The sequence below is a fragment of the Lethenteron reissneri genome, chromosome 61, assembly GCF_015708825.2.
Source record: "Lethenteron reissneri isolate LAM-NWPU_2019-01 chromosome 61, ASM1570882v1, whole genome shotgun sequence".
Lineage (NCBI taxonomy): Eukaryota > Metazoa > Chordata > Hyperoartia > Petromyzontiformes > Petromyzontidae > Lethenteron > Lethenteron reissneri.
Window position 1 is genome coordinate 1,999,426 of NC_083839.1, and position 11,620 is coordinate 2,011,045.

Genomic DNA, 11,620 nt, shown 5'->3' on the forward strand with positions numbered 1-11,620 from the left:
AAATAAAAATCACGACGTTTCGGAGGAAACACAAGCTTCCGTCTTCAGGTGGAACCGTCACAGCACGATTGCTGTATCAAGTAAAGAGAGAGGATTTTTTTTTATTTTTTTCCTACGTGACTTTACCGAAAACACCCAAGAGTATGATTCCTTGCAGTCACGAAAGCTTCAAATCTCGAATGTGTCTGATTGCCTTTCGACTTCTCGAGACTGGCCGCTTCGTCTCATCCAGTCCAGTCGGTTTAAAGTTCGTCAAGCTTGTCAAATCTAAACTAAACTATGTTTTAGTTTACAAAGTAAGGCCCACTAGCTCGGGTTTTTTTCGCCAGAACCGGTTACAGTTGAAAAGCGAGCGAGATTTTAAAATGAAATCCCATTCCAAATCTAATTACGAATCATGAATATTTGTTTGCGATTTAGAAGTAAAATTATTTTTGGGCGGGGAGAGGGGGGGGGGTAAGATCACACATTGTGTGTCGTTTCACCCTCCACCACCCGATACAGCACATTAATAAATTAGCACGTTTGTTCACCACGTGACAGCTTTATTAATTGGCAGTGTCGGGCGAAGGAGGGTTTTTAACGACAGACATTTCATTGACGCGATCTGACCTAGAACATTTTTTTTTAATCATAACGTTGGTCACGAAAGCCTACGGTGCTGAATTGTAGTGTATAGTGTAGTGTGTGTGTGCGCGTTGAACCTCTTTCGCACCGTACGCAGCCAACCGTGCTGAATCGGAGGTGCGTGGCGCAAGTACAACAAAATAAACGCACCAAAAGCAGTTCTAAAAAAAATGTGTTTGTCAATATAGATCATTGGAACCTCATTTGCCAGTAAAAATATGATAATTGTTTTTTACCCTTCTATCTGGCAACAAAACTGACACCTTTTTACAAGGAGTCATGTTTACATAGACCACAATACCTGCAGTCATCTGGTCTAACCCATGTGAGACTAGGCTCTAAGGAAAGCTGTCTCGGGTGTGGACCAATCAACTTCAAGGACAGTGCACATTATCAGAGTTATGTTTTTTTGTTTGCATTATGACTGCAGGTATTGTGATCTATGTAAACATGACTCCTTGTAAAAAAAGGTGTCAGTTTTGTTCCCTGATAGAAGGGTAAAAAAACAATTATCATGTCAATATAGATGTTTAACAAGTGTATCGCTCCCAGTGGGCTTCCTGATATCCAAAGGCAGAGCGTTCCAGACGGCCGCAGAATTGGCTGTAATGATTAAAGCGAAACTTTGAATATTAAATCCAGATTTACGTGGGATTTAGTTCAGGGGAAAAAAATCTCTGGTAAGATTGTTTTTATTTCCGCTGGAAATTTTTTAAAATCTATTTTGGTTGCGTCGTGTTTACTTTGCTTTGTTTTCACGCGGTTTTACATTTGTGTTGTTGTTTTTGTCGGAGCAAACACACGCGCAGCTAAAACAAATCAACAAAACGTTTCCACCCATCTGCCGCCCCCCACTCGCCCACCCACCCCACAACACCCACCCCACAAAACATTAACAGAGGCAACAACAACAACAATCTACATCAGTGCTTCTTAACCTTCACCGCAGTCTTTCGTTCTCAGTCGGTACAACATTTTACGATATTCATAACTACGTAGGGTAAATTTCCATTTAAAGCTTTCGTGACTGCAGGGATTCATCTTCTTGGTTCTTTCGGTAAAGTCACGTAGAAGGGAAATAATAAAATAATATAAATAAAACATTATATATTATTTTATAATGTTGTATTTTTATTATTTTATTATTTCCCTTCTACGTGACTTTACCGAAAGAACCAAGAAGATGAACTACGTAGAGATTCATATTCTTGGTTCTTTCGGTAAAGTCACGTAGAAGGGAAATAATTAAAAAAAGTAATTTTATTATTATTTTATTATTTCCCTTCTACGTGACTTTACCGAAAGAACCAAGAATATAAATCTCTGCAGTCACGAAAGCTTTAAATTGAAACTACGTAGGGGTTTGATGAAACAAAGTGAATTTGTAACTTACATGCGCCGCGCTCAATTAGTATTTGCGATGATTGACCTAAAAAAAAAATCTGGCCACGTCTCGCCAGCCCCCAGAAAGGACATCTCGCACCCCCAGGGGGTGCAGCGTGCAGCCCCAGGTGAAGAAGAATAAGAAGAACCACCGCGTTTATTTCGTCGTGAATTTCGTAAATTAATTTCTCGAATTCGCGTGGCCGATGTTGTGCAGTTGTGGCCCCGACTACGTTCTGTGTAGAGCCACGGCAGAGGAGGGGGGGGCACTCAGCGTCTCCCGATCAGCCCCTTCACTCACCCCCCCCACTACCACCCCATCAATTATGAACCATAACATTGGTGGTGAAAGCCGCACACGTGATATCTCTCTCAGCGCCCTCCTCTCCTGCACGGATGTCGCGCTCAGAGTCACTGACGAGGCTCTGTGCCGTCTAGAGCGGGCGAGCGTTAACTACCTCGCCTGGTTTACAGGAGGTCGTGGGTTCAATTCTGATTATGACGCCTGCTGCTGTATATTTGGAGTTGCCGTCTCTCTCTCATCATCATCATCACGGTGGCTAGGAGATGTTAACTACCTCGCCTGGTATACAAGAGGTCGTGGGTCCGATCCTGACCCTGACACCAGCTGTATATTTGGAGTTTGCGTCTCTCTCTCCCATCATCATCATCACGGTGGCTAGGAGATGTTAACTACCTCGCCTGGTTTACAGGAGGTCATCGGTCCGATTCCGATTCTGACGCCTGCTGTATATTTGGAGTTGGCATCTCTCTCTCATCATCATCACGGTGGCTAGGAGATGTTAACAACCTCGCCTGGTATGCAGGAGGTCGTGGGTTCGATCCCGACCCTGACGCCTGCTGTATATTTGGAGTTTGCAGTCTCTCTCTCTCTCGTCATCATCACGGTGGCTAGGGGATGTTAACTACCTCGCCTGGACGATGATGACGATGATGACGATGATAATGACGATGATGATAACGATTATGACGACGATGATGATGACGATGATGACGATGATGAGTTGCGGCCACTACGTCTGCAAATTTGCGCGCGTTACAAATTGTACTATTATTATTATGATGACGATGAGCCCACCTCGTTGAGCTATCATTTGTGGTGGCCAGGGTCGCTTCTGAATAAGAGCTACATAGCAGCTCAGTGGGACCGTACCTGGTCAAATATCAAATGGTAGTGGTAGCAAATTACCCCAAAACGCCGAGTGGTGAGCAATAAACAGCACGTAGAATGGAAATAATAAAATAATAAAAATAAAACATAATAAAATAATTATCACGACGTTTCGGCCACAACGCAAGCAGCCGTTCTCGGGTGAACAACAGGTCTGTCGAGAAGACAGAGTCTGCAGTCACGAAAGCTTTAAATCGACCGTCAAAGTTGTCAACGGACAATAGTTAAATTCGTGTTGTTGTTGTTGGCATTATGAACACGTTGGTTGTGATCACTTTGTGGCCCGCTACGGTTTGTGTCCGCGCGCGTTATACATCGGGACGTGTTCTTTGTCATCGTTACTGAGAAAGGACCGTTGCCTGAAACGTTGCCCGCTGCATCGATCTTGTTTGTATTGTAAAGGCTGCGCGCCGACACGGCACGTGTGTGTGGGTTGGTTGTTGTAGTTCGTGCACCACATTTTTTTTATGTGAAATATCAAGGGTGGGCTGCTTTGCTTAACCTTTAATAATACAAATGCATTTTAATGAATGGACTTATCCCGCAATAAAGCTTCAATAATTGCGAATAAAAATAATTCTACAAAGGATATTAAAATGCTCGCATCCGTTAACTCTGTCCCTCTATATAAAATAGACAACATAATAATAAAATGCATTTTAATTAATGGACTAATCCCTAAATAATGCTTCTATAAGTGGTAATAAATTATATATAATTCAAACCAAGAACATGTAAATGCTCACAGCCATTAGCTCTGTTCTTCCGTATAAAATATACAACTACGTAGTCGTTTGATCTCATAATAATAATAATATAAATGAATTTTAATTAATGGACAAATCTCGTAATACAACTTAAATAAATGATGATACAAATATAATTCTACCAACAACGTGAAAATGCTCACATCCATGAACTCTGTTCCCTCCAAATAAAATATTCAAATTTGCAGTCGCCTTCTCTAATCATCCAATGCCACTCGTTATTCGCACACGACGAAAAACGATCACTAAGAGCCCTGCTGGCAAATACAAGCAACACAATATAATCAATGACCATCACTTACAATTGTAAATTCATTATCATCGCAAATGAATCACGATTATAACGACGTGAACGCGACGAAGAGCTAAGAGTTTTATGGTGTGTGTGTGTGTTATGCAGTTTTTTTTGGCGGTCAAAATTCTGGGCTTAGTTCCTTCCACGACATCGGTTCACGCGACGCCGCTGATGAGAGACCGAATGTCAAAGCCGATTTCATCGTTAAGTGATGCTTGTGTTGTACTGGTAGCAAAGGCGCCTTCAGTGAGCTCAGACGCACTTCTAGAACGAATCAATCAGAGAAGCACTCACAGAGAGAGAGAGACAGAGATTCGTGTGGCCGATGGGATGTGTATTTCACATCTGCACCCACGGGACATTGGGAACTTTATAGCTCATCGGATTCCTTCAGCATAATTACATAATCGGGTTCTGTATTTTATTTCGGTATTTTGGAGCGACACATTTGTGAAGGAGGCGTCAATAGATCAGGTTACGTGTGAGCTCTCTCACTTAAGTGTATCCACAATCACCGCTAAATTACACTGGTCACCACACTTTTTCTGGCATAAGGTATTCCAACGGGTTTAAGGTAATTTTGGGGTGCTGATTCCAAATCTGGCATCAGTTTTTGTCTATCACATCAGGTTTTTGAGATATCGAATATTGCATTTTCAATAAAAACTGCAGAAGAAAAATATTAAATAAATGTGGATATCTACATAAAATGATATTATAAACACACTATCCTAAAAATACAGCACCATATTTCAACCCTAAAGCAGTCACTGACTCGCAACAACTTGCAATTATAAGTGACAGAGTTAATTTCTGGTAAAATCAATGAAAATGGGGTATGCCGATAGCATAAAAATAAGATGTGATAGAGCAAATCTGAGATCAGATTTGGAATCAGCACCCTGAAATTAGTCTAAAACCAGTGTTATTGTGTACGCGCGTTCATAGAGGTCGACTCAGCCTCAAATGAGTACCCGGTGCGGTGTGTAAACACCGCCAATCGAGGAGACAAAGGCGGCCGGGCCTGGTATTGGCCACCCACCCCCTCGTGTGCCGTGCCGGTCTTCATAGGTGCTCGCTAACAGCACTTACCCCAACAGCCTGTTCAGGCTATACAGGGGATCTTTGTCTTTGTATGTACGTGCTTTCCTGCGTGGTTTGGGGGTAGCATAAACACCGCGGATAACGCGACGCACGCACGCGCGTTGAACTTCTTTCGCACCGTACGTAGCCGACCGCGCCAATCGGAGGTGCGGGCAATCGGCTGTCGTCACGCGCGTGGTGGTGAAACAAAGGACGCAGTCTCGATGCAGCGATAGAAATTCCGTGGATGGTTGTGATGGTGATGGTAATGGTGATGGTAATGGTGATGTTAATAGTGATGTTAATAGTGATGGTAATGAAGATGGTAATGGTGATCTTAATAGTGATGTTAATAGTGATGGTAATGGTGATGGTAATGGTGATCTTAATAGTGATGGTGAATGCACCATCACCATTGCCCGTTCGGTTCGATCTCCTTGACGCGGCAGTTTGAAACAATTGCTGCCAATTTATTGTGTTTTTTTTAAATCATTCATTTAATCACCAATAGCAAAACGTCGTTACCGTTCGATCGTGTGCGTGGTGGGGTAAAACGTGGGTAACTCTCACCTCCTCCAAGCCACGCTGGCCCCCTAGAGGAGGCCAGCGTGGAAGAGTAGGCCAAAGTTGCCTCTCGTGAGAGGGGGGCTCTGGGGTTGAGCGAGCCCCCCAGGAGTGGAGGAGGCTTCTTCCACCGCCAGTGGCGTGAGTGAGAAGTTGCAGGCCTGCGCCTTTGACCCCCCCCCCACCCCCCATCCCCCACCCTCGGCGTTCACTCAGCGCGATGTGCACGATTTTGGCGTCACTCACCATAGCGGGGGACCCGGTCGTCCTCGTTCAGCACCACCACCACCACGCCTGCAACAACAACAACAACACGCGCGCACACGGCCGCGTTGTTAGCGGGCACCTCGTTAGGGCGGTCAGACACAAAGACAAAGATCCCCCGGATAGCCTTAACAGAGTGCTGTTAGCGAGCAACCTATGAAGGCAGGCACGGTACACGAGGGAGTGGGTGGCCAGCACCACGCCCGGCCGCCTTTGTCTCCCCAGTGGCGATGTTTACACACCGCACCAGCTACTCATTTGAGGCTGAGTCGACCTAGGGGAGGCTCAGGACCGGTTCAGATATTCGTCACCGATGTTGGCCGTGAGCGGGAATCGAAACCCGGTTTGCTGAGTTCGTAGTACAGCGCGCTAACCACGACACGACCGCTCCCCACAACATCAAACGCATGCACCCAGTGTCACGCACAGGAACGCGGAGTAACATTACGCGATATTCACAATCAGCTTCCAATATAATCGGTGAGAGATACAAACTTGGAGCCGATCGCGTACAATGCACCTCGCCGAGTCGAGCGAGCGACGGATCTTGGAGCTTCTGCCCGTGCACGAGGTCGCCACGAGCCTCTTCTCGTCGGGATAGCAGCCTCCGTAAGCCTTCGGCAGCAGCAGTAGCAGCAGCAGCAGCGTGGCAGTGGTTTAAAGTTTGGGCGAATTCACCAATTCAGAAGCTGCTGCCTCCACTCATCGTTCGCTGCTCCCCTCCACGTGCCACCACACAACCGCGGTGACGTCACAAACCACAGCTGGGGGGGAGGGGCGGGTGGTTGTTGTAGAATTTATTGAGTTGTAACACGATAGATTAACAAGTAGGAGTAGTAGGGATTTGAGTTGTAATACGGTAGTTTAACAAGTAGGAGTAGTAGTGATTGAGTTGTAATACGGTAGTTTAATAAGTAGGAGTAGTAGGGATTTGAGTTGTAATACGGTAGTTTAACAAGTAATAGTAGTAGTGATTTGAGTTGTAATACGGTAGTTTAACAAGTAGGAGTAGTAGTGATTTGAGTGTAATACGGTAGATTAATAAGTAGGAGTAGTAGGGATTTGATTAGTAATACGGTAGTTTAACAAGTAGGAGTAGTAGTGATTTGAGTTGTAATACGGTAGTTTAACAAGTAGGAGTAGTAGTGATTTGAGTTGTAATACGGTAGTTTAATAAGTAGGAGTAGTAGGGATTTGAGTTGTAATACGGTAGTTTAATAAGTAGGAGTATAGTAGGGATTTGAGTTGTAATACGGTAGATTAACAAGTAGGAGTAGTAGTGATTTGAGTTGTAATACGGTAGTTTAATAAGTAGGAGTAGTAGGGATTTGAGTTGTAATAGGTAGTTTAACAAGTAATAGTAGTAGTGATTTGAGTTGTAATACGGTAGTTTAACAAGTAGGAGTAGTAGTGATTTGAGTTGTAATACGGTAGATTAATAAGTAGGAGTAGTAGGAATTTGAGTTGTAATACGGTAGATTAACAAGTAGGAGTAGTAGTGATTTGAGTTGTAATACGGTAGTTTAACAAGTAGGAGTAGTAGTGATTTGAGTTGTAATACGGTAGTTTAACAAGTAGGAGTAGTAGTGATTTGAGTTGTAACACGGTAGATTAACAAGTAGTGGTAGCAGGGATTTGAGTTGTAATACGGTAGATTAACAAGTAGTGGTAGCAGGGATTTGAGTTGTAATACGGTAGTTTAACAAGTAGGAGTAGTAGTGATTTGAGTTGTAATACGGTAGTTTAACAAGTAGGAGTAGCAGGGATTTGAGTTGTAATACGGTAGTTAACAAGTAGTGGTAGTAGAGATTTGAGTTGTAATACGGTAGTTTAACAAGTAGGAGTAGTAGGGATTTGAGTTGTTAATACGGTAGTTTACAAGTAGTGGTAGCAGGGATTTGAGTTGGACTACGGTAGTTTAACAAGTAGGAGTAGTAGTGATTTGAGTTGTAATACGGTAGATTAACACGTAGGAGTAGTAGGGATTTGAGTTGTAATACGGTAGTTTAACAAGTAGAGTAAGTAGGGATTTGAGTTGTAATACGGTAGATTAACAAGTAGTGGTAGCAGGGATTTGAGTTGTAACACAGTAGATTAACAAGTAGGAGTAGTAGTGATTTGAGTTGTAATACGGTAGTTTAATAAGTAGGAGTAGTAGGGATTTTAGTTGTAATACGATAGTTTAACAAGTAGTGGTAGCAGGGATTTGAGTTGTAATACGGTTAGTTTAACAAGTAGGAGTAGCAGGGATTTGAGTTGTAATACGGTAGTTTAACAAGTAGGAGTAGCAGGGATTTGAGTTGTAATACGGTAGATTAACAAGTAGTGGTAGCAGGGATTTGAGTTGTAACACAGTAGATTAACAAGTAGGAGTAGTAGTGATTTGAGTTGTAATACGGTAGTTTAATAAGTAGGAGTAGTAGGGATTTGAGTTGTAATACGGTAGTTTTAACAAGTAGTGGTAGCAGGGATTTGAGTTGTAATACGGTAGATTAACAAGTAGGAGTAGCAGGGATTTGAGTTGTAATACGGTAGTTTAACAAGTAGGAGTAGTAGTGATTTGAGTTGTAATACGGTAGTTTAACAAGTAAGAGTAGCAGGGATTTGAGTTGTAATACGGTAGTTTAACAAGTAGGAGTAGTAGTGATTTGAGTTGTAATACGGTAGTTTAACAAGTAAGAGTAGCAGGGATTTGAGTTGTAATACGGTAGTTTAACAAGTAGGAGTAGTAGTGATTTGAGTTGTAATACGGCAGTTTAACAAGTAGGAGTAGCAGGGATTTGAGGTTGTAATACGGTAGTTTAACAAGTAGTGGTAGTAGAGATTTGAGTTGTAATACGGTAGTTTAACAGTAGGAGTAGTAGGGATTTGAGTTGTAATACGGTAGTTTAACAAGTAGGAGTAGTAGAGATTTGAGTTGGAATACGGTAGTTTAACAAGTAGTGGTAGCAGGGATTTGAGTTGTAATACGGTAGTTTAACAAGTAGGAGTAGTAGGGATTTGAGTTGTAATACGGTAGATTAACAAGTAGGAGTAGTAGTGATTTGAGTTGTAATACGGTAGATTAACAAGTAGTGGTAGCAGGGATTTGAGTTGTAATACGGTAGTTTAACAAGTAGGAGTAGTAGTGATTTGAGTTGTAATACGGTAGTTTAACAAGTAGGAGTAGCAGGGATTTGAGTTGTAATACGGTAGTTTAACAAGTAGGAGTAGTAGTGATTTGAGTTGTAATACGGTAGTTTAACAAGTAGGAGTAGCAGGGATTTGAGTTGTAATACGGTAGTTTAACAAGTAGGAGTAGCAGGGATTTTGAGTTGTAATACGGTAGTTTAACAAGTAGTGGTAGTAGAGATTTGAGTTGTAATACGGTAGATTAACAAGTAGTGGTAGCAGGGATTTGAGTTGTAATACGGTAGATTAACAAGTAGGAGTCAGTAGTGATTTGAGTTGTAATACGATAGTTTAACAAGTAGGAGTAGTAGGGATTTGAGTTGTAATACGGTAGATTAACAAGTAGTGGTAGTAGTGATTTGCGTTGTAATACGGTAGTTTAAACAAGTAGGAGTAGTAGGGATTTGAGTTGTAATACGGTAGTTTAACAAGTAGTGGTAGTAGTGATTTGAGTTGTAATACGGTAGATTAACAAGTAGGAGTAGTAGGGATTGAGTTGTAATACGGTAGTTTAACAAGTAGGAGTAGTAGTGATTTGAGTTGTAATACGGTAGATTAACAAGTAGGAGTAGTAGGGATTTGAGTTGTAATACGGTAGTTTAACAAGTAGGAGTAGTAGGGATTGAGTTGTAATACGTTAGATAACAAGTAGGAGTATGAGGGATTTGAGTTGTAATACGGTAGTTTAACAAGTAGGAGTAGTAGGGATTTGATGTGTAATACGGTAGATTAACAAGTAGGAGTAGTAGGGATTTGAGTTGTAATACGATAGATTAACAAGTAGGAGTAGTAGAGATTTGAGTTGTAATACGGTTAGATTAACAAGTAGTGGTAGCAGGGATTTGAGTTGTAATACGGTAGATTAACAAGTAGGAGTAGTAGGGATTTGAGTTGTAATACGGTAGATTAACAAGTAGTGGTAGCAGGGATTTGGAGTTGTAATACGGTAGATTAACAAGTAGTGGTAGCAGGGATTTGAGTTGTAATACGGTAGATTAACAAGTAGGAGTAGTAGTGATTTGAGTTTGTAATACGTATTTTAACAAGTAGGAGTAGTAGGGATTTGAGTTGTATACGGTAGTTTAACAAGTAGGAGTAGTAGGGATTTGAGTTGTAATACGGTAGTTTAACAAGTAGGAGTAGTAGAGATTTGAGTTGGAATACGGTAGTTTAACAAGTAGTGGTAGCAGGGATTTGAGTTGTAATACGGTAGTTTAACAAGTAGTAGTAGTAGAGATTTGAGTTGTAATACGGTAGTTTAACAAGTAGGAGTAGTAGAGATTTGAGTTGTAATACGGTAGTTTAACAAGTAGTGGTAGTAGAGATTGAGTTGTAATACGGTAGTTTAACAAGTAGTGGTAGTAGTGATTTGCGTTGTAATAACGGTAGATTAACAAGTAGTGGTAGTAGAGATTTGAGTTGTAATACGGTAGTTTAACAAGTAGGAGTAGTAGTGATTTGAGTTGTAATACGGTAGTTTAACAAGTAGGAGTAGTAGTGATTGAGTTGTAATACGGTAGTTTAACAAGTAGTGGTAGTAGTGATTTGAGTTGTAATACGGTAGATTAATAAGTAGTAGTAGTAGAGATTTGAGTTGTAATACGGAAATCTGAAAATAACGCCTTGTATCATTGAAGGAAAAGTGAAGACAAGAAATCTATAATCTCTGCACGGGATGTTTGGCCCATTTCCTGCAAGCACGAGAGGCTGAAACTCAAAGCTCCGCACAGACGGATTCAATAATCCACCGGCCTTACGATCAATCTCCTGTCTACGCCGCAGCACAAGCCTCGGCTTTGTGCTGCGAGACCACGCGAGCCACCGTGATAGAGACAGAGACCACCCCGTGTCCTCGATCTATCTGCTATGAAGAAGGGCCATTATCCGAAACGTCGTCCATCATATACTTTTACCTGCAAGGCCACACACACAGTGTTGTTGTTGACAAACGTGTTGTGGGGGTTTGTTTTTGTTACGTGTACACCGCTGCTTTCAACGCAGTATCACCGCAAAATTTGTTTAGACGCGTTATCGTTCAATCGCCTGCACGGTATCCATGCCGCAGCCTGCAACGCCCCACCCTCCCTGCCACCCCCAGCCCCCCCCCCCCCCCCCCCCCCCACTGTTATACAATTACCACGATATACTAATAGGTTAGTCAGTTTAACACGTAGCAGGCTTTCGCGACCAATATTATTCATAATCAACGTTTTTGGGTTAGATCGCGTTATTTATAAATGTGTCGTAACCCTCCACCACCCGACACGGCCAATC